Below are 23,313 nucleotides of genomic sequence, written 5' to 3'. Positions count from 1 at the left end.
TTGGGGGGTTACCGCAGAGAGGTTTGTTTAACAGATGAGAGACAGGTGAGAGGAAGGTTTGCAGGCTCGAGTTCCTAACAGCCGTTCTCTGTTTAAAGATCATTGCTCAGGGTTCATTGACGCTGACTTGCCTCATGATACTTTGTCATTAGGTGGATTCTACTCACCCTGTTTCCAGCCGTGCGCCCAGCAGAGCAGCCAAACAGAAAGACTCCAGAGATGAAACCGAGATGCTCTCAACTATCTCGTTCCTGTCTGAAGTCAAAGCTGGGTTCCCTTAGATCCAAAGCAGGCCTTTCTTAAAACCCAAAGCTGCCCTCCCTCAGACTCAAAAAGAGGCTCAGGACCCAAAGAGGGGCTCCCTTAGATGCAAAGCTGAGCTCCCCAAAACCCAAAGCTGGGCTCCTTTAAACCCAAAGCTAAGGTCCCTTAACCACAGAGCTGGGCTCTCCTAAACCCAAAGCTGACCTCCTTTAAACCCAAAGCTGGGCTCCTTTAAACCCAAAACCGAGCTCCTTTAAACCCAAAGCTGGGCTCCTTTAAACCCAAAGCTGACCTCCTTTAAACCCAAAGCTGGGCTCCTTTAAACCCAAAGCTGAGCTCCTTTAAACCCAAAGCTGGGCTCCTTTAAACCCAAAGCTGAGCTCCTTTAAACCCAAAGCTGGGCTCTCCTAAACCCAAAGCTGGGCTCCTTTAAACCCAAAGCTGGGCTCCTTTAAACCCAAAGCTGGAGTCTCCTAAACCCAAAGCTGGGCCCTCATAGACCTAAAGCTGGGCTCCTTTAAACCCAGGGAAGATTTTCATCTTTGAACACAAAGGAGTGTTTTTCTCTTGTTCCCTGGATCTAAACCCCCAGTGACGGGAACCCTCAGCTGTGACAAGCCTCCAGTATGTGACAAGCTCTCCCCACGGTGTGAGCCAGTTTCAGTCTCTCTCCTGTGAAAGGTGAAAGGATCCGAGGGTACCAGTGATCATCCACAGAGACTCATGTCTTTGTTCTCTGTGACCTAAGGGAGGTCCTCAGGTCAACAGGAAAGGATATTTTAAAAGATTTCAAAGCAGTACCCATCCTAGGCTACCCCACAGCACAAGAAATTCCCATTACAGGCCGGGCGCGGTGGCTCACGCCTGTCGTCCCGGCACTTTGGGAGGCTGAGGCGGGCGGATCACGAGGTCAGGGGTTCGAGACCAGCCTGGTCAACATGGTGAAACCCCCGTCTCTTCTAAAAATACAAAAAAAATTAGCCGGGCGTGGTGGCAGGTGCCTGTCATTCCAGCTACTCGGGAGGCTGAGACGGGAGAATTGCTGGAACCAGGGAGGCGGGGAGGTTGCAGTGAGCTGAGATTGCACCGCTGCACTCCAGCCTCAGCCACAGAGCAAACACCTGTAAAAAAAAAAAAAAAAAAAAGCGGTAGCTGGGCACCTTTCTGAGCAGCAAACTAGAATCCTCCGTGTCCCTGTCGAGTTCTGCGTGTTTGCAGATGACTCTGAAATCACCTTGGTGGGTTCTCAAATGGTTAACCATGTCAATCGCACCGATTCCCCTTCATAAGTAAAAGCTGGAGACAAATAAGACAGGTGGAGATTGGTTAAGAGCAAACATCTGATTCCTGTTCTTAATGATGGTAATAATGTCTTTTTTTTTTTTTTTTTTTTTAGAGACAAGATTGCACTTGGTTGCTCAGGCTGGTCTCCAACTCCTAGACTCCAGAAATCCACCTGCCTCCGTTTCCAAACGTATTGGGGTTACAGGTCGGAGCCACTGCCCCCAGCCCTTAACAACATCTTTTTTCTTCTTCTGAAGGCAGATTGTCACTGGGTCACCCAGGCTACAGTGCAGTGGCATTGTGGCTGTTCAGTGCCAACCTTCACCTCTGGGGTTCAAGCAATTCTCATGCCTCAGCCTCCTGAGTAGCTGGGACTGCAGGTGGGTGCCACCACGCCCAGCTACATTTTTGTCTTTTAGTAAATACGGACGTTTTACCCTGTTGCCCAGGCTGGCCTCAAACTCCTGCGGTCAGGCAATCCCGTTGCCTTGACCGCCCCAAATGCTAGGATTACAGGCATGAGCCACGGCACCTGGCCCCTTCATGATGCCTTCCTGTAAATTATGGCTAAATGTGTACACGTTAAAGTAAATATTACTTTATGAACATTTTATTGACTTTTGTTTCTCTTTTATATTGTAATTAAGGCTATATGGATACATAAATTTAAGAATATTTAAATAATATACATAATCCCGTAAAGTAATATGATATATAAATTATATATTACAGATGTTTTTATGTATGATATTTATATAGAATAATTACAAGTTATATAACTTAAACATGTTATATAGTATGCATATTTAATAATTATATACAATATATAGTATTACTTATATGTTATATATAATTTATACATATATGTGACATATTGAACATAGTATATATAAAATTATATATGACATATTTTATAGATCACATTATGTGTATATATAATGTATATGTAATTATATGTATAACACATTATTTCTGTATGTCATTTTGGTGAGGGTAGCATTACAAAATATCTCATATAAAAACGGGTGAGGCCGGGTGTGGTGGCTCACACGTGTACTCCCAGCACTTTGGGAGACTGAGGCGGCTGGAACACCTGAGGTCAGGAGTTCCAGACCAGCCTGGCCAACATGGTGAAACCCCGTCTCTACTAAAAATACAAAACTAGCCGGGTGTGGCGGCAGGTGCCTGTCATCCCAGCTACTCGGGAGGCTGAGGCAGGAGAATCGCTTGAACCCGGGAGGCGGAGGTTGCAGTGAGCCGAGATCATGCCACTGCACTCCAGCCTGGGTGAAAAGAGTGCAACTCTGTCTCAAAGACAACAACAAATGGTTGCACCGATAAAAACTTATGTATGCACGTTCCCTGCAGCACTCTTCACAACAGCCAAAAGGTGGAAACGGCTCAAGTATCCATCAACAGACAGAGAGATAAACACAACAAGGGCCCACAGCCACACAGTGGAATAGTATACAGCCATGAAAAGGAAGGAGGCTCTGACCGAGGCTACACTGTGGATGAACTTGGAAGACATCAGGCTCAGGGAGAGAAGCCAGACACAGGAGGCCACGTGGTGCAGGATTCCATTTCAGTAAAATGCCCAGATCAGGCTGATCCATATAGACAGAAAGGAGATGACCATGGCTGGGGCTGGGGATGGGGAAATGGGAACTGACTTTTCCCCCTAAAGGGGTGTTTCCTTTTGGGGGAATGACAAAGTGGTGGAAATAGACAGACGCGGTTGTTGCCCGGCACTGTGAATGTCCTAGATGTCCTCCAATTATTCGCTTTAAAACAGTGAGTTTTACAAGATGTAAAGTATAATCTCTATATGAAACGATTGTCTCTTGAAGCAGGAAGAACATCCCTTCCATTTCTGTTTTACTTCCTGTGTCTGAGTTGGCCTTCCACCACACCCTCCTGGCTGACTCCCTGCCCGCCCTGAGTCCTGAATGTTCCTGCATTCTTAATGCTCCACCCTTTTTAGCTTGGGTTTTCCTGTCCCCCAGATAGCCCCAGCCATGGCCAGGGTGATCCTTTTTCCCCAGGGCAGGGCAGCCCCAGGGCCGAGCTTCCGCTTTTGGGGGATGCAGCAGTCACTGGGGCTCTAGCCAGCCTGGCCTCCTCATCCCTCAGGTCCCCACCGGGGTGTCTGGGTTTGACTGTGCAAGCCTTCCCTGCCTGTGGTCACTATGGCCAGTGTGACCTTGGCTGGGTGTGAGTGGAGGCGAAGTGGTGGCCACGACTCTGTTAACCAGTGACCTCATGGCGTCTGTCAGGAAGCCACAGTGAAAGGCGTCCAAGTTCTCAAGTCCAGCATTGTTTCAATTTCCTCCTTCTCTTCCCCGGCCACACACCGCTTCCTTCCTAGCTACCTGGAGTTGACAGGGAAGGAGAGTGCCAAGTGTCCTTGAGTCCTCGGGTGACCTCTCCTGTTCCTGGAGCAGACGTCACATTGAAGGTCTGCAAACGTTTTCTTGTGCCCCCGTCCTAGGAAGACGCGCTTATCATCTTTGCTCTACATATGGGGACACTGAGGTGCAGAGGGCATCAGGAACCTGAACCATGAGTGACAAGGGCATGGTGCTTGGCACCCAGGCCCTAGGTTTTCTGGGCATATAGAAGATGCCACACTGTGCTTTGCATTAATTTCCAAATACGTGCATCTGAGCAGAAACACATCTGCGACTCTGAGCCTGAACTCTGCACCTGTCTCTGGCTGCCTGTTTCATCCTCTGTGCCCTCCTGAGGGCATTTCAGGGACCACACCGCATACTGAGAGCTCCTCAAGGAGAAGAGACCTGAGGTGTATCATCCTGGTCCTCCCTGAGGCTGGAGCATGGTCCTGCCCTGCTGGGCAGGAGCATGTGCACCTGGTCTTCGCAGGGATTGGGGACAAGTCAGAATACAGGTTAAAAAAAGAGGAGGCCGGGCACGGTGGCTCACACCTGTAATCCCAGCACTTTGGGAGGTCGAGGTGGGTGGATTGCCTGAGGTCGGGAGTTCGAGACCAGCCTGAGCAACATGGAGAAATCCCGTCTCTACTAAAAATAAGCCGGGTGTGGTGATGCATGCCTGTAATCCCAGCTGCTTGGGAGGCTGAGGCATGAGAATTGCTTGAACCCGAAGGCAGAGGTTATGGTGATCTGAGATTGCGCCATTGCACTCTCCAGCCTGTGCAACAAGAGCAAAACTCCATCTCAAAAATATATATATATATAATAATAAATTAATTAAAAGAAGAGAAGTGGGCTCAACAGGGTCCTCAGTGTATTACTGAACAGCTGAGCCCCTCAGGAGCTCCTCAGCCTGCCTCAGTTATTATTGGAGAGGCAGAATGAGCCAAGGAATTTCACTGCCTGGTTCTGCTGTAAACCACCCTGTTGGGAAGGGGTGAATGCAAAGCTACCAACTGACCACAACTCACACGCTGGGGTGGTGTTTCCCCTGCTCACTCTCAGGCACAGATGATGTGATCATGCCAGCTCCCTTGGTATGCTGGTCCACCCGGCCCTGCGGCAGGCTGTGTCTCCACAGCGGTGGGACCAACTCATGGATATCTCTTGCCCTAACTCCTGTGGCTCCTCTTCCCCATGCAGCTCCTCACGCCTGTCTGCACCCAGCACAGTCTTGAGTGACACCTTCAACCCTCCTTCTTGTGGCATCAGCCCACCATGGACCTGCCAGAGCCTCCTGGAAATCTGCATTTCATTCCAGCCCATGGGTGACAGCTCCTGCCTCCATGAAGACCCTCTCTTCCCCACCAGGTACCTGCTGCAAACTCCTTTGGGTCTGCTTTCCTTAGCTTAGAGCTGTGCACCCAGGGTGGTCTTGGTCAATGCAGGTTGTGTGTGTGTGTGTGTGTGTGTGTGTGTGTGTGTGGAGACACAGGACATTCCCAATGACTGTGGAGGGAATGAACGGGTGCGTGTATGACTAACACTCAGGGTGTCCACACAAATGTAGAGAGAATGAATGAATGACACCCAGAATTCAGTCCCACAAACGTGGAGGGAATGAATGAATGATACTCAGGGATTCCCCACAAATGTGGAGGGAAAGAATGAATGACACCCAGGATTCACTTCTGCAAATGTAGAGAGAATGAATGAATGACACCCAGGATTCACTTCTGCAAATGTAGAGAGAATGAATGAAAGACACCCAGATATTCCCTGCAAGTGTGGAGGGAATGAATGAATGACATCCAGGGATTCCCGGCAAATGTGGAGGGAATGGATGAATGACATCAGGGTTCACTCCCGCAAATGTAGAGGGAATGAATGAATGACACCCAGGATTCACTTCTGAAAATGTAGAGAGAATGAATGAATGATACCCAGGGATTCCCCACAAATGTGGTGGGAATGAATGAATGATGTCTAGGGATTCCCTGCAAATGTAGAGAGAATGAATGAATGACACCCAGGATTCACTTCTGCAAATGTAGAGAGAATGAATGAATGATACCCAGGGATTCCCCGTAAATGTGGAGGGAATGAATGAATGACACCTAAGGATTCCCCAGAAATGTGGAGGGAATGAATGAATGACACCCAGAGATTCATTCCTGCAAATGTGGAGGGAATGAACGAATAAGTAACACACAGGCCTTGTTTGATAAACTAATGGGTAAATGCATAAATGAAAGAATGACGTGCAAGGTTTTCTCCCTAAACGTGGAGTGAATGAAAGAGTGAATGCGTGATGCCCACTAGTTCTTGACAAGTGTGGAGCAAATGAGGAGATGAATGAATGAATGAATGCCACTGTGAGAATGCAGAGCGAATGAGTGATGGAATGTGTGGACAATATGAGGAGATGAGTGAATGAATGAATGAATACCACTCTGAAAATGCAGAGTAAATGAGGGATGGAATGTGTGGAGCAAATGAGGAGGTGATTGAATGAATGCATGCCACTGTGAGAATGCAGAGTGAATGAGTGATGGAATGTGTGGAGCAAGTGAGGAAAGGAGTGAATGAATGCATGCCACTGTGAGAATGCAGAGTGAATGAGTGATGGAATGTGTGGAGGAAATGAGGAATGAGTGAATGAATGCATGCCACTGTGAGAATGCAGAGTGAATGAGTGATGGAATGTGTGGAGGAAATGAGGAAAGGAGTGAATGAATGAATGCCACTGTGAGAATGCAGAGTGAATGAGTGATGGAATGTGTGGAGGAAATGAGGAAAGGAGTGAATGAATGCATGCCACTGTGAGAATGCAGAGTGAATGAGTGATGGAATGTGTGGAGGAAATGAGGAAAGGAGTGAATGAATGCATGCCACTGTGAGAATGCAGAGTGAATGAGTGATGGAATGTGTGGAGGAAATGAGGAAAGGAGTGAATGAATGCATGCCACTGTGAGAATGCAGAGTGAATGAGTGATGGAATGTGTGGAGGAAATGAGGAAAGGAGTGAATGAATGCATGCCACTGTGAGAATGCAGAGTGAATGAGTGATGGAATGTGTGGAGGAAATGAGGAAAGGAGTGAATGAATGCATGCCACTGTGAGAATGCAGAGTGAATGAGTGATGGAATGTGTGGAGGAAATGAGGAAAGGAGTGAATGAATGCATGCCACTGTGAGAATGCAGAGTGAATGAGTGATGGAATGTGTGGAGGAAATGAGGAAAGGAGTGAATGAATGCATGCCACTGTGAGAATGCAGAGTGAATGAGTGATGGAATGGACAGAAGGTGGCAGGGGCGGTGTGGACGTTGGCCCCACGCCTCCCTCTGGCCCACTTTGGTCCAGCTCACCACTGGCCCTGACCTCTCCGCTGCATCCATGGAAACTGTGCGCCCAGCACCCCTTTCCCCTGGGGTCACTCCCGCTCTGGGCTGTGTGGTTCTCTAGGACTGTCAGTCAATGAGGAGAGGGGTGTGGTCCAAGTCTGTCAATCACTGAGGATAGAGGTGAGTGGTCCAAGTCTGTCAATCACTGAAGATGGGGGTGTGGCCCAAGCCTGTCAATCACCCAAGAGAGGGGTGTGGCCCAAGCCTGGCCAGTTAGGGGGACGTCACCCTGTTCATAAAAATTATTGCAAGCAGTGGTCATTTGTCTCTGACATGGCCAGTCGGAACCCTTCAAGAGGTGTGACTTGTGGGTGCCAGGAGAGAGAGGGTGTCCCTTTTCCCATTTGATTCTGCTCTGAAAAGACGGGGACCCCAGACTACCAGAGACCCTCTTCCCATCCCTATAGAGAAGGTGGTCTTCTTCCTGAAGTCATTCCACACCCTGCAGCTGAGGGAGGCAGAAAAAGGTGGGGCTGAAACGTGGGAACAGAGAAAGAGAAACAGGAGAGACTGGTGGCCGTTTAAGCTCCTGGATCCAGCCATGCCTGAAGTCCTCATAGAAATCCTAATTATCCAATTTGACACTTTCCACCTTGACTTCAGCTAGGTTGACTCAAGTTTCTATCGCTTGCCATAGAAGACAGTCATGCCTCAAGCACTAGGGGTAGGCAGGTTGGGCTCCCAGTTGGGGGACAGAATACTCCTAGTTCCAGCAAGAGGGCCCTACGGAGCCCATGCCACCTGCCCTGGGCTGAGGCATGGTTATTTCAAAGGCAGTCACGCATCGTTCATCACTAATTCCCCAGTGCAGTGGTTCAAGGCTAACAAGCAGCACCCAGCGCCCACCTCTGCCTATTTCTGGTTGTAGGTCTTGAACACACCCTGCCCCCTGCTCCATGTTCGCCTCAGTTTCCCTTACTGGTAAAACAGGGATGATCATCATAGCACGTGTCTCACGAAGTTTCGAAAATCCCAGAGATAAGGCTGGGTGCGCGTGGCTCACGCCTGTCATCCCAGCACTTTGGGAGACCGAGGCGGGTGGATCATGAGGTCGGAAGTTCGAGACCAGCCTGGCCAACATAGTGTAACCCCATCTCTACTAAAATACAAAAAATTAGCCAGGCATGGTGGCGGGCGCCTGTCATCCCAACTACTCAGGAGGCTGAGGCAGGAGAATCGCTTGAATCCGGGAGGGGGAGGTTGCAGTGAGCTGAGATCATGCCACTGCACTTCAGCCTGGGCGACAGAGCGAGACTTCGTTGAAAGAAAGGAAAAGGAAAGTAGGAAGGAAAGAAGGAAGGAAAGAAAGAAGGAAAGAAGGAAAGAAAGGAAGGAAGGAAAGAAAAAGAGAGAAAGAGAAAGAGAGGGAGAGGAAAGAAAGAAGAAAGAAAAGAAAGAAAGAGAGAGAGAGAGAGAAAGAAAGAAAGAAAGAAAGAAAGAAAGAAAGAAAGAAAGACCCCAGAGGTAAAGGCCTCGTAAAAGTGGCTGCTGCTTCCTGTGCACTCAATTGACGTCAACTATTTTTATTTGCGAAAACCAAGAACAACCTCTCCTCCCCGCAAAACAAAAGCAAAATAAAAGCAACAGGTGTGAAGAAGATTTCTGGGACAGCACATTTTCAAGAAGGTGGACTTTTCCATCTTTTCTAGGCCCACCTCAGCCCTCTCTGTGACCTTTGAGAGCCTGTGCACAGTGCGCGGCCCCTGTCTTGAGGGTGTGTGTCGATTTGCAGGACTCTGGTGAGCCCGGGTTAACAAATCACACACCCCAAAGGGAGGCCGAGCTGAGGGCTTTCTCTGCCGTTCAACCGCATCTCTGGCCCGGATCTGCTCGGTTGCTGGGGTATTTCTGCAGGGCAGCCTCTCCTCACTGAACGCCCCCAGGTCCCCGTGACTTACAGCGGCGGCTGCAGGGAGGGCAGACGTCCTGGGTGAGGCTGGTCTTGCGGTGTTTGTCTGAGCAGCTGTCAAGCTGGGCAGGGGGGTCCTCGGGGACCCTCCTCCTCCGGGTCCAGAGATGGCTGCCCTATGGCAGTGTGCTGTGCACAGGGGCAGGAGAGGAGGGCCAGCTCTCTGCTCTGCTGGGAAAAAGAAAATCCCACTGGCTGTGCCTGCACCACACCCTGAGACAGACACAAGCAGCCTCCGGAGACCCAGCGAGCTGCTCTTAGCCGCGATCTGTCATCTGCAGACTGAACTTGGTGCACGGTGGTTATGAAACAGGCCAGACCAACAATAGATGGAAAAGGTTCCTCTTTTTGGTCCTGGGCCCCAGGGAGCGGGGTCAGGTCAGCACAGGGGGATTTTACATGTTTTCTCCTAATGCGATATTTTCAATATGGCTTTTTTTTTTTTTAAATGCGTTTGGCCTCCATATACGTGGGACCATTACCTCAGAAGGGTTAGTTTTGGATTTGAAAATGGGTTACATTTAAGGACAGCTTCTCTTGCCTATATTGGATATGACTTTATGCTTTATGTGAAAATACTAATTTTTAAAAATATGTATGTCCACAGTCACTCTTTTCTTTTTTCTTTTGAGACTGAGTCTCCCTCTGCTTCCCAAGCTGGAATGCAATGGTACCGTCTCGGCTCACTGTGACATCTGCCTCCCAGGTTCAGATGATTCTCCCTCGGCCTCCCAAGTAGCTGGGATAACAAGCATACACCACCACACCCAGCTATACATATATATATATATTTTGTATTTTTTTTTATTTTTAGTAGAGACAGGGTTTCATCATGTTGGTCAGGCTGGTCTCCAACTCCTGACCTCAGGTGATCCACCTGCCTCGGCCTCCGAACATTCTAGGATTACAGGGGTGAGCCACCACACCCGGCTGTATATTCACTATTTAAAAGCAGTACCCATTGGATTATGCTAAGACAGTTTTTTTATTTGGAAGCTTGAGGCTGCCGTGAGCTGAACTGCACTGTACTGGGTGACAGACAGAGCAGGTTCCTGTCTCAAAAATAAAAGGGAGAGCCCTTTATTACAAACGGCTAGCTCCGGGTATATTTTCTGCATTTTCTGTCTGTTACAAGCTGAATGGCACCCTCCCAAATTCATCCGTTAAAGTCTTAACCCCTAGGACCACATGATGTGGTTGTATTTGGAGATTACTTCTTTGTAGACTTGACGACAGTAAAATGAGGTCACTAGGAGTGGGCCCTGATCCAATAGGACTGGTGTCCTCAAAAGAAGAGGAGATGAGGACAGGGACACACAGAGAGGGATGACTCCATGAGGACACAGGGAGAAGACGGTGTCTCCAAGCCTAGGAGAGAGACCTCAGGAGGAACCAGCCCTGCCCATGCTCTGATCTCAGACGTCCAGCCTCCAGGACTATGGGAGAATCAATGTCTGTTGTTTCTAAGCCACCCAGTCTATGGTATTCTGTAATCGCAGCCTGAAATGGACTAAGACATCCCATAAGAAGAGGAGATGAGGACACAGACACACACAGAGGGACGACCCTGTGAGGACACAGGGAGAAGACGGCGTCGACAAGCCCAGGAGAGAGGCCTCAGGAGGAACCAGCCCTGCCCATACACTCATCTCAGGCGTCCAGCCTCCAGGACTGTGGGAGAATCCATGTCTGTTGTTTATAAGCCACCCAGTCTGTGGTATTCTGTGATCGCAGCCGAGATGGACTAAGATGCCTCATAAGAAGAGGAGATGAGGACACAGACACACACAGAGGGAGGAACCAGCTGTGAGGACACAGGGAGAAGACGGCATCTCCAAGCCCAGGAGAGAGGCCTCAGGAGGAACCAGCCCTGCCCACCCCTGGATCTCAGACGTCCAGCCTCCAGGACTGTGGGAGAATCAATGTCTGTTGTTCATAACCCCCCAGTCTGCTGTGTTTTATTATGGTGGCTGAACTAACTACCCCTTCACTCTGAAGCAGGCGGGAGAAGGCGAACGTCGGGCATGTTGCAGAAACCTAGGCTGAACGGAAGTGAACTTGGGTGCCACTGGCTTGTCCCTGCTGTGGAATTCCAAAGACCATCTCGAGGCCATCGCCGTCGGGAGTCACGCTCCCCGGCCTGGCTTCTCGGTAGACACAGCGCGTTACGGGGTGGGAAATGGTTTGTTCACACTGGTGCCCCGCCTTGGGGTTGGGAAGCCACCTGAGAAGGCACACCACAGCCACAGCCACAGCCACAGCCACAGCCACAGCCACAGCCACAGCCACAGCCCTCCCAGGTGCAACTCTCTGGGATTCTGCCCTCTGCCCTTACAGAGGGTTTCTCTGTCTCTGCTTGATTCACAGGAAGCAACTAGTCTGCTGTTCCCAAATCTACTTCTGGGGGCCTTTGTCCTCCGCTCTTTTCCTGGAGGGAACAGGCTGGGAAAGCGAATGGTGTCCCCTTAAAGCATTCAGGCAGCCACCACTTCAGACGGAGCAGTCATTCGCAGATAACTAGAACATGGGGTCATGTTCAACACTTCCCGGGAGTCTCCTTCCTTCCTTCCTTCCTTCCTTCCTCTCCCTCTTCCTCCTCCTCCTTCTCTCCTTCTTCCTTCTTCTTCTTCTTCCTTCTTCCCTCCCTCCCTCTCTCTCCTCCTCCTTCCTTCCTTCCTTCCCTGCCTCCCTCACTCTCTCCTCCTCGCCTCCTCCCTCCTCTTCCTTCCTTCCTTCCTTCCTTCCTTCTTCCTTCCTCCCTCTCCTCCCTCCTCCTTCTTCCTTCCTTCCCTGCTCCCTCCTCCCGTCCCCTCTCCTCCTCCCTCCATTCCTTCCACATTCCTTCTTCTTCTGTCCTTCCCTTCCTTCCTTCCTTCCTTCCTTTTGAGATGGAGTCCTGCTCTGTTGCCCAGGCTGGGAGGCAGTGGCCGATCTCGGCCTCACTGCACCTCCGCCTCCCTGGTTCAAGCAATTCTGCCTCAGCTCCACGTAGCTGGGACTACAAGCACCCGCCACACGCCCAGCTACTTTTTGTATTTTTAGTAGAGATGGGGTTTCACCATGTTGGCCCAGGATCGGTCTTGATCTCTTAACTTTCGTGATCCACCTGTAATCTGAGCACTTTGGGAGGTAGAAGCGGGTGGATCACCTGAGGTCAGGAGTTCAAGACCATCCTGGCCAACATGGTGAAACCCCGTCTCTACTAAAAATATAAAAAAAAATTAGCTGGGCGTGGTGGTGGGGGCCTGTAATCCCAGCTCCTCGGGAGGCTGAGGCAGGAGAATCACCTGAACCCAGGCGTGGGCAACACAGTGTGCTGTCTGAGCTGTGCTGCGTGAGCTGTGCTCTCTGAGCTGTGCTGTCTGACCTCTGCTGTGTGAGACTCCATCTCAAAAAAAAAAAAACAAAACAAAAAAGAAACTCAAAATCACAGAGAGAGCAATGTTTAAAAAAAAAAACAACATGTTAATTAGGGTTTTCATGACAAAGTCTCACTTTGTGACCCAAGCTGGAGTGTAGGCCGGGTTCAGTGGCTCATGCCTGTCATCCCAGCATTTTGGGAGGCCGAGGTGGGCGGATCACCTGAGGTCAGGAGTTCGAGACCAGCCTGGCCAAGATGGCGAAACCCCGTCTCTACTAAAAATACACAAATGTGCCGGGCGTGGTGGCGGGCGCCTGTATTCCCAGCTACTCGGGAGGCTGAGGCAGGAGAATCGCTTGAACCCGGAAGAGGGAGGTTGCAGTGAGCCGAGATCGCACCGCTGCACTCCAGCCTGGTTGACAAAAGTAAACCCTGTTTCAAAATAAATAAATAAATAAAAATAGTATGCTGACAAGCGAATATGGCTTTTTCTGTTTGTCATTATGGCTGGCATCTCCAAGAAGGTACCGGGCTTGCTGAGGTGTGGAGTGAGGTAGCACACAGGCTGGTGAGAGATGGTTGGTTTGGGGGCAGTGGGGGCGGCGAGGGGACACATTGGGGCGGGCTTGGAGGACTGTGGGTGTCAGACATGCGGCTTAGGGCGTCCTGGCCGTCCAGGAAGCTGTGAATGTTTGCTTTGGTGGCAGCTGAACCCAGGCAGTGGGGCCGAGGAGGTAAGAAGCGGAGACGGAGAGGCCGCAACCCTGCCGATGCCAGTCAGCAGGCACAGAGAGCATGAAGGATAAAAATAAAGACCAGCTGCTCCTTCCAAGCTGATGCCTGCTTTGACCTGGAGACTCAAGCTGCTACTGAACTTTGAACAGCACCCACAGTGTTAGAAACCTATGAAGGACGGTCAGTCCATCTTGGTGATAGCCCCCAGAGGTGACTTCCCAACACCCACCAGACGCACAACAGCCAACTCTGTTTTATTTTTTTTCAGACGGAGTTTTCCTCTTGTCGCCCAGGCTGCAGTGCAATGGCACGATCTTGGTTCACTGCAACCTCCCGTGTTCAAGCGATTCTCCTGCCTCAGTCTCCTGAGTAGCTGGGATGACAGGCACACACCACAATGTCTGGCTAATTTTTATGTTTTTAGTAGAGATGGGGTTTTATCATGTTGCTCAGGCTGGTCTCAAACTCCTGATCTCGTGATCTGCCCTCCTCGGCCTCCCCAAAGCGCTGGGATGACAGGTGTGAGCCACTGCGCCCAGCCCTCTGTTGTTTTTTGAGATGGAGTCTCGCTCTTGTCGCCCAGGCTGGAGTGCAGTGGCACGATCTCGGCTCGCTGCAACGTCCGCCTCTCAGGTTCAAGCGATTCTCCTGCCTCAGCCTCCCGAGTAGCTGGGATTACAGGTGCATGCCATCATGCCCGGTTAATTTTTGTATTTTTAGTAGAGATGGGGTTGCTCTATGTTGGCCAGGCTGGTCTCAAACTCCTGACCTCAGGTGATCCTCCCATCGTGCCCTCCCAAAGCGCTGGGATGACAGGTGTGAAGCCCTGCGCCTGGCCACATTAATTCTTCAGAAGTCAACAGAGGCCCATCGCTCTGAGCTGCCACCACCCCTGGCCCTGTTTGTGACACGCAATGGGCTTCCGTGGATGGAGGATTTTGGGTGTTAAAAACAGGAGAGCCCCCAGCACCACCCAGGCTCTGAGGCTCTGGGAGATGGGGTGTGAGAGACACACCCTGCCTGCCACAGGAAAATGATCCATTACAGTCCCCTGGGTGGTTTTCCAGGCCAGGCAGCTGGGGCCGCCTATCTGGCCCAGGGTGACCTGACGCTCTCGGTTCTGTCCTGGGAGAGGTGGGGATTTTTAAGCCTGACCTTTTAGCTTTCCCCCGGGGCTCCTATGCAGCCTTCCTTCCTGAGACTGTCTCTACACCCATCTTCCAAAGCTCACAGAGCTGGCTGGAGAGTGCCAGGGGCCTCTTCCGAACTACGTCTTGGAAGGACGTGGCTGCGTCTTCTCAGATACCATGTCCAGGCTTGGGTCTGAATCTCTTTGGTCCGACTCCAGGGGACGTAAATGTCAGACCCTGGGAAGCTCTCTGTGCGTGCCTGTGACAGTGCTTTGCACACTTTTGGCCTGTGTTTCACTTTCTGATGCGCTTTCATTTTCATTTTCGTTTTGATGTATTCGTTTATGGAGAGACGCGGTCCTGCTCTGTTGCCCAGGCTGGAGTGCAGTGGTGACATTATAGCTCACGGCAGCCTCAACCTCCTGGCGTGAACCGATCCTCCCACCTCAGCCTCCTGAGCAGCTGGGACTACAGGTGCATGCCACCACGGCTGGCTAATCTTTGATTTTTGGAGAGATGGGGGGGTCTCACTATGTTGCCCAGTCTTAGTTTTCATTTTATTTATTATTATTATTATTATTATTATTATTATTATTATTATTTTTGAGATGGAGTCTTTCTCTGTCACCCAGGCTGGAGTACAACAGTGCAATCTTGGCTCACTGCAACCTCTGCCTCCCAGGTTCAAGTGATTCTCCTGCCTCAGCCTCCCGAGTACCTGGGATTACAGGCACCTGCCACCACACCCAGCTAATTTTTTGTATTTTGTATTTTCACCATGTTAGCCAGGATGGTCTCGATCTCCCAACCTCATGATTCACCCACCTCGGCCTCCCAAAGTGCTGGGATGACAGGCGTGAGGCACCGCGCCCGGCCAGTTTTCATTTTTATTTATTAGTATTATTTTTTTTGAGATGAAGTCTCTCTTTGTCACTCAGGTGGGGTGCAGTGGTACGATCTTGGCTCCCTGCAACCCCTGCCTCCTGGGTTCAAACGATTCTCTTGCCTCAGCCTCTCAAATAGCTGGGAGTGCAGCCATGTGCCACTACAGCCGGCTGATTTTTGTATTATTAGTAGACACAGGATTTTACCATGTTGGCCAGGCTGGTCCTGAACTCCTGACCTCAAGTGATCCACCCGCCTCAGCCTCTCAAAGTGCTGGGATGACAGACACGAGCCACCGCGCCCGGCCTCATTTTTCTGTTTGGAAATAAAGTCCTGTCTAGCTTTATGATGAGTGGGATCACATCACTGAAGATAAACGAGCCAGAAAATGGATTTGCTTATCTCTGTTTTTGTCACGTCCTCTTGGAGGCGGTCCAAGCCTCCTCCCCTCTCTCCCCCACTTCGAACGCAGTGTTGGTGACACTCAGCCAGGGACGGGGCCCTGCTGCGGGCCGGGTTCCTCTTTCTGCTCAGTCTCTGGGGACCCTGTTTGCCTCCCTGCAACACGACTTTGCTGAAGAGCTCGGTGCTGGCTGCCACGTGAGCCGACCCTGTCCGTCCTCTCAGCAGCCCTCCCCACCTGCAAACCCCAATCGAGGGCCTCCCACGCTGCGTTGGATGGCGGCCCCCAGAGATATCTCCACATCCCGAGCCCTGCTATTTGGGGATGGGGCATCATTTGGAAAAGAAGGTCTTTGCAGATTAATTAAGTTGTGGATCTTGAGAGAAAATAATCCTGCGTTCTCTGGCTGGGCCCTAAATGCAATGGCAGGTGTCCTTGTAAGAGACAGAAGAGGAGACACAGACACAGAGGAGAAGGCCACGTGGAGACGGAGGCAGAGCCTGGAACGACACGGCCACAAGCCCAGGGACACCTGGAGCCCCCAGGAGCTGGAAGAAGCGGGAAGGACCCTCCCCTGGAGCTCCCTGAGGGAGCACGGCCATGAGACATTTTGGTCTCAGACTTCTGGCCCCCGGAACTGTGAGAAAGTAAACTCCTGTTGTTGAAGTCCCCAGTTTGTGGCATTTTTTGGTATCTGCCTCAGGGGACTCACGGAAATGGCTTTGTCTCTACACCCCTACAATAATTTTAACATTGCTACCAAACATTTTAAAATTTGAAAGATGCAGGCACTTTGTGACATGCCAGGAGCATTGTTATTTAAAAACACAACTGCCAGCCGGGCGCGGAGGTTCACGCCTGTCATCCCGGCACTTTGGGAGGCCGAGGCAGGTGGATCCCCTGAGGTCAGGAGTTCGAGACCAGCCTGGCCAAGATGGTGAAACCCCGTCTCTGCTAAAAATACAAAAATTAGCCGGGTGTGGTGGCAGGCACCTGTAGTCCCCACTACTCGGGAGGCTGAGGCAGGAGAATCGCTTGAACCTGGGAGGTGGAGGCTGCAGTGAGACGAGATTGTGCCACTGCACTCCAGCCTGGATGACAGAGTGACACTCCATCTCAAAAACAAACAAACAAACAAAAAACTGCCAGTTGGGCACAGTGGCTCAATCCCAGCAGTTTGGGAGGCCGAGGCAAGTGGATCATCTGAGGTCAGGAGTTCGAGAACAGCCTGGCCAATATGGTGAAACCCCATCTCTACTAAAAATACAAAAATTAATGGGGCGTGGTGGCACATAAGTGTAATCCCAGCTACTCAGGAGGCTGAGGCAGGAGAATCACTTGAACCTGGGAGGTGGAGGCTGCAGTGAGACAAGAGTGTGCCATTGCACTCCAGTCTGGGCAATAAAGTGACACTCCATCTCAAAAACAAACAAACAAAAAACAAAGCAAAACAAAAAAACTGCCAGTTGGGCACAGTGGCTCATGCCCGTAATCCCAGCAGTTTGGGAGGCCGAGGCGGGTGGATCACCTGAGGTCAGGAGTTCGAGAACAGCCTGGCCAACATGGTGAAACCCCGTCTCTTTCTAAAAATACAAAAATTAGCTGGGCGTGGTGGCACATAAGTGTAATCCCAGCTACTCGGGAGGCTGAGGCAGGAGAATCGCTTGAACCCGGGAGGTGGAGGTTGCAGTGAGTCGAGATCGCACCACTGCACTCCAGCCTGGGCGGCAGAGACTCAGTCTCAAACAAAACAAAACCAAACAAGAAAACACACAACTGCTTTGTCACTGTTCTGGAGGAACTGAATCGACTCTGATAATGTTGGTGTTATACAGGCAATCATCCACTTAACTAACCTCTAAAGGAACTGTCTTTACAGATTCGGGAATTCCACATCCTTCTTTGCCCTCCTGGAAGCTCCTGTTTTCCATTTGATTGCCTCCTGATGTCATGTAGACCTGGATTTGAAAGCCTTTTAGGGGTGACCCTATGCATCTCATGACAGCCAAACAGTACATGTGTTGAAATTTAAACATGGGTTTCACTTCCTGGTACCATAAGGATCCCACGTGCTGGAAACTTTCTTCTGCTGAAATGTTCTCTGTGGTCAGCACGGATCCAGCTGGGCAGCATGGCTCACGCCTGTCATCCGAGCATTTTGGGAGGCTGAGGCGGGCGGATCACTTGAGGTCAGGAGTTTGAGACCAGTCTGACCACCATGATGAAACCCCATCTCTACTAAAATACAAAACAGGGCCGGGTGCGGTGGCTCACGCCTGTTGTCCCAGGACTTTGGGAGGCCGAGGCGGGCGGATCATGAGGTCAAGAGATCAAGACCATCCTGGTGAACATGGTGAAACCCCGTCTNAAGCCTTTTAGGGGTGACCCTATGCATCTCATGACAGCCAAACAGTACATGTGTTGAAATTTAAACATGGGTTTCACTTCCTGGTACCATAAGGATCCCACGTGCTGGAAACTTTCTTCTGCTGAAATGTTCTCTGTGGTCAGCACGGATCCAGCTGGGCAGCATGGCTCACGCCTGTCATCCGAGCATTTTGGGAGGCTGAGGCGGGCGGATCACTTGAGGTCAGGAGTTTGAGACCAGTCTGACCACCATGATGAAACCCCATCTCTACTAAAAATACAAAACAGGGCCGGGTGCGGTGGCTCACGCCTGTTGTCCCAGGACTTTGGGAGGCCGAGGCGGGCGGATCATGAGGTCAAGAGATCAAGACCATCCTGGTGAACATGGTGAAACCCCGTCTCTACTAAAAAATACAAAAAAATTAGCCGGGCGTGGTGGCGGGCGCCTGTAGTCCCAGCTACTCCGGAGGCTGAGGCAGGAGAATGGCGTAAACCCAGGAGGCGGAGCTTGTAGTGAGCCGAGATCGCGCCCCTGCACTCCAGCCTGGGCGACAGAGCGAGACTCTGTCTCAAAAAAAAAAAAAAAAAAAAAAAAAAAAAAAAAAAAAAAAAAAATTAGCTGGGCGTGGTGGCCCACACCTGTAATCCCAGCTACTTGGGAGGCTGAGGCAGGAAAATTGCTTCAACCTGGGAGGTGGAGGGAGTATTGTTTGAGCCAGGGAGTTTGAGACTAGCCTGAGTAGACCCTATTTCTACAAATTAATAATAAGAATAATAATAATAATTAGCTGGGCATGGTGGTATGTGCCTGTGGCCCTAGCAACAGGAGGCTGAGGCAGGAGGATCACCTGAGCCCAGGACCTCAGGGCTACGGTGAGCCGTGATTGTGCCATTGCACTCCAGCCTGGGTAACAACAAGACCCTATGTCTCAAAAGACAGGCGAACAACAACACCCCATCACCAAAAAGTGATCAAAGCAACATAAATGTGTCGTACACCTGGACACGTAACGATTCAACATGAAAGTAAAATATTTTGGAAACTGGTTTCTGAATGAGATGAATCATTAGCAAAATTGTCCCATGTATTTAATGACGGACCTTTATCCAGCTCACACCACGACGGTCCTGCTGCTAGCGTCTTATTCAAGCTCCTGTGAATAGATCTTCAGTCTCCCCTGCATTTGATAAGTTTGGATGTGAAGCTCACTCGATCAGAACACACAGGTCATGTTAAGAACAGGCCGGGCACAGCGGCTCACACCTGTCATCCCAGCACTTTGGGAGGCGGAGGAGGGCAGATTGCGTGAGGTGAGGCGTTCAAGACCAGCCTGGCCAACATGGCGAAACCCCGTCTCTACTAAAAATACAAGAATTAGCCAGGCGTGGTGGCGGGCGCCTGTCATCCCAGCTACTTGGGAGGCTGAGGCAGGAGAATTGCCGAAACCCAGGAGGCAGAGGTTACCGTGAACGCAGATTGCACCACTGCACTCCAGCCTGGGCAACAGAGTGAGACCTCGTCTTTAAAAAAAAAAAAAAGGAGAAAAAAAAAGATTTGCTAAAACAAGTCATTACTGACCTGTAGAGTGACACACAGCAGATTCGCAGAGTTAGAGGCAATTGTGCAAAAGCTTAACGCCTGGGATTTATCAGTGAGTTCTGATAAAATGTCAGGGGTCCTTAAAATCCATTAAGTTGGACCACGCATGGTGGCTCTTGCCTGTCTGTAATCCCAGCACTTTGGGAGGCCAAGGCAGGAAGATTGCTTGGGGCCTGGAGTTTGAGACCAGCCTGGGTGACATAGCTAGATCCCATCTCTAAAAAATCCCCCCAAAAAAACTAAAAAAAAAAAAAAAAATTAACCAGCCATGGTGTGCCCCTGTCATCCCAGCTACCTGGGGGGCTGAGATAGGAGGATCGCTTGAGCCTGGGAGGTTGAGTCTGTGGTGAGCCATGATTGTGCCACTGCACTCCAGTCTGGAGTAATTTTTTGAGCAAGACCCTGACTTAAAAAAAAAGAAAAATCTAGGTGGTGGGCAGTGGCTTACACCTGTCATCCCAGCACTTTGGGAGGCCGAGTCGGGCAGATCACCTGACGTCAGCAGTTCAAGACCAGCCTGGCCAACATGCTGAAACCCAGTCTCTACTAATAATACAAAAATTAGCCAGGCATTTGCCGAGCACAGTGGCTCACGCCTGTCATCCCAGCACTTTGGGAGGCCGAGGCGGGTGGATCATGAGGTCAGGAGATCAAGACCATCCTGGCTAACACGGTGAAACCCCGTCTCTCCTAAAAAATTAGTACAAAAAATTAGCTGGGCGTGGTGACGGGCACCTGTGGTCCCAGCTACTCGGGAAGCTGAGGCGGGAGAATGGCGTGAACCCAGGAGGCAGAGCTTGCAGTGAGCTGAGATCTGGCCACTGCACTCCAGCCTGGGCGACAGACCAAGACTCCGTCTCCACAAAAAAAAAAAAAAAAAAAAAAAATTAGCTGGGCATGGTGGTGCACAACTGTAATCCCAGCTACTCAGGAGGCTGAGGCAGGAGAATCACTTGAACCCAGGAGGCAGAGGTTGCAGTGAGCCAAGATCACACCACTGCACTCCAGCCAGGGCGACAAGAGCAAAACTCCATCTCCAAAAAAATAAAAAACAAAACACAAAAAAACCCATCTATCAGGTTGGAAAAAAATCAGTGTCTCCAGCCCAGAACTCGGAGTTTTTTGCCCAGGCTGGGACAAGAAGCAGGGTGATGTGCTGAACCTGTATTTCCGTAGCTGTGCTGGTCTGACAATCGAAATTCAAGGTTTTCCCTCGTCCACCTGTTCCAGAGAAGTCAGCGGCTAAAAGCGAGTGTGGATACAACGAACCCCTCCTGACCAGCATCTCTAGGCCATGTCTAATGACAGAAGCCAGGGAAGGTGTAGACAGAAGACGTCCCTCACTGGGCGATGCAGTTGCTCTGTATTTTGTGGGAGCTGGTTGCTATTTCTGACAGAAGATTAGGATTACAGTTAGAAGATCAGGTTGCCATTTCAGAGAGCTGGAAGACTAGAGAAGAGAACTGCAATAAATGCTATCATTTTTTTGTTTTGTTTTGTTTTGAGACAGAGTCTCGCTCTGTCGCCCAGGCTGGAGTGCAGTGGCGTGATCTCGGCTCACTGCAAGCTCCGCCTCCCGGGTTCAAGCCATTCTCCTGCCTCAGCCTCCCGAGTAGCTGGAACTACAGGCGCCCGCCACCACGCCCGGCTAATTTTTTGTATTTTTAATAGAGACAGAGTTTTACTATGTTGGTCAGGTTGCTCTGGAACTCCTGACCTGGTGATCCACCCACCTCGGCCTCTCAAAGTGCTGGGATGACAGGTGTGAGCCACTGCACCCGGCAGCTGTCATATCTTAATGCTGTGTAGAAACCTGTGCAGTCTGTGTTAGTTATCTTGGGTTTCCATAACAAAGTCCCACAGACAAGGCAGCTTAAACAACAGACATTGATTCTCCCACAATCCTGGAGGCTGGACGTCTGAGATCAAAGTGTGGGCAGGGCTGGTTCCTCCTGAGGTCTCTCTCCTGAGCTTGGAGACACCGTCTGCCCCCTGTGTCCTCATGGGGTCATCCCTCTGTGTGTGTCTGTGTCCTCATCCCTTCTTATAAAGAGGCCAGTCCTATTGATCAGGACCCACCCATACAGTGGTTGAACCTCAGTCACCTCTTCAAGACTCTACGTGGAAAGGCGGTCGCATTCGAAGGTCCTGGGCATTAGGATTCTGATCTATGAATGTAAAGCAGACACAGCTCGGCCCACGTCACAGTCCCGTGTCTAAGTCCCTGATTCCGTCACGTCCACACCTCAACCCAGTGCCTCTGTGACTGGGTGTCTCGTTCTTCGATTGGATCCCTATTGAATGAGCTGCCTGAAACCTCCCCAAGTGCAAAATCCTCGTGTGTCCGCATACGCTGGGCTGGAGGCTGTCAGGGGCTTAGTGCTTCGGCAGACAGAAAATCTCACGCTCGGGCCGGGCGCGGTGGCTCACGCCTGTCATCCCAGCACTTTGGGAGGCTGACACGGGCGGATCACGAGGTCAGGAGACCGAGACCAGCCTGGCTAAAGCGGTGAAACCCCGTCTCTATTAAAAAAATACAAAAAATGAGCCGGGTGTGGTGGCAGGTGCCTGTTGTCCCAGCTACTCTGGAGGCTGAGGCAGGAGAATGGCGTGAACCTGGGAGGCGGTGGTTGCAGTGAGCCGAGATCGCGCCACTGTACTCCAGCCTGGATGACAGGGAGACTCTGTCTCAAAAAACAAAAAACAAAAAAACAAATAAACGAAAATCTCGTGCTCAATCTCAAATTGGAAACGTGAGTCAGGGCGTCTCAGAAGAGTTGGGCTGGGTATCTGTGTCAGACCTACTACTCTGGCCGCTTGCCCATGGCAAAAACGGATGGGACTGTGGAAAGCAGATCTTTATCTTTCCGAGAAGGAAGCAACAGCAGGCGTCGTCACCGGCCTTTCCGTTAGCCTTGGTGTCTTAAGGACCACAGATAGTGTCTGTGGAATGAGTTTCCTTATGTCCAGCAAGGACAGGGCTGAAAAATGGAGCCACTCCACACGGAGGCATTGGATGAATGTCTGCAGAGAACTGAAGATAAAGCTTGGTGTCTCACCAACAATTTCAGAATATTATCCACCAGCTTAGGATGATACAAAAAGCCTTGCAGGAAGCCGAGGTGGGAGGATCACCTGAGGTCAGGAGTTGGAGACCAGCCTGGCCAACATGATGAAACCCCATGTCTACTAAAAATACAAAACTTAGCCGGGTGTGGTAGTGGGTGCCTGTAGTCCGAGCTACTCGGGAGGCTGAGGCAGGAGAATCGCTTGAAACCGGGAGGCAGAGGTTGCAGTGAGCCGAGATTGCGCCATTGCACTCCAGCCTGGGCGACAGAGCAAAAAACTCCATCTCAAAAACAAACAAAAAAACACAAACAACCAAAAAATCCAAGAGGAGGATTTGCAAATAGAGTAATTCTTCCATTTCTACCTCTGTGTAAAATTCCTGGAGTACTGCATTTTAAAAAAATCATTTCCCATTTCTAAACTTTGTAACCAAAGAGCATCTTCGTTTACATTGAACAAAGCATCTTAATTTCCTTCTTTTTTTTTTTTTTTTTTTTTTTTTTTTTTT

The 23,313-nt window shown here is 50.4% G+C and overlaps 1 protein-coding gene across 8 annotated transcripts in view; it reads right to left on the bottom strand.

The window, feature by feature from the left end:
• Nucleotides 1–23,313, bottom strand: part of P2RY8 (P2Y receptor family member 8) — a 77,859-nt gene that overhangs the window by 22,661 nt on the left and 31,885 nt on the right. For 3 of the 8 annotated variants that reach the window (XM_017854246.1, XM_017854249.1, XM_017854253.1), the window contains exon 1: nucleotides 9,245–9,540. The exons of 4 other annotated variants lie outside the window; for them this stretch is intronic. The gene's annotated coding sequence lies outside the window, so the exon portion shown is untranslated. Of the gene's footprint in view, nucleotides 1–9,244; nucleotides 9,541–23,313 lie in introns of those variants that run through there. One more of the 8 variants, XM_017854248.1, reaches the window with a different exon arrangement.

Source organism: Rhinopithecus bieti, unplaced genomic scaffold (genome assembly GCF_001698545.2).
Source record: "Rhinopithecus bieti isolate Rb0 unplaced genomic scaffold, ASM169854v2 scaffold_38008, whole genome shotgun sequence".
NCBI classification, from domain to species: Eukaryota; Metazoa; Chordata; class Mammalia; order Primates; family Cercopithecidae; genus Rhinopithecus; species Rhinopithecus bieti.
This window is presented reverse-complemented; position numbering and strand designations above follow the sequence as displayed.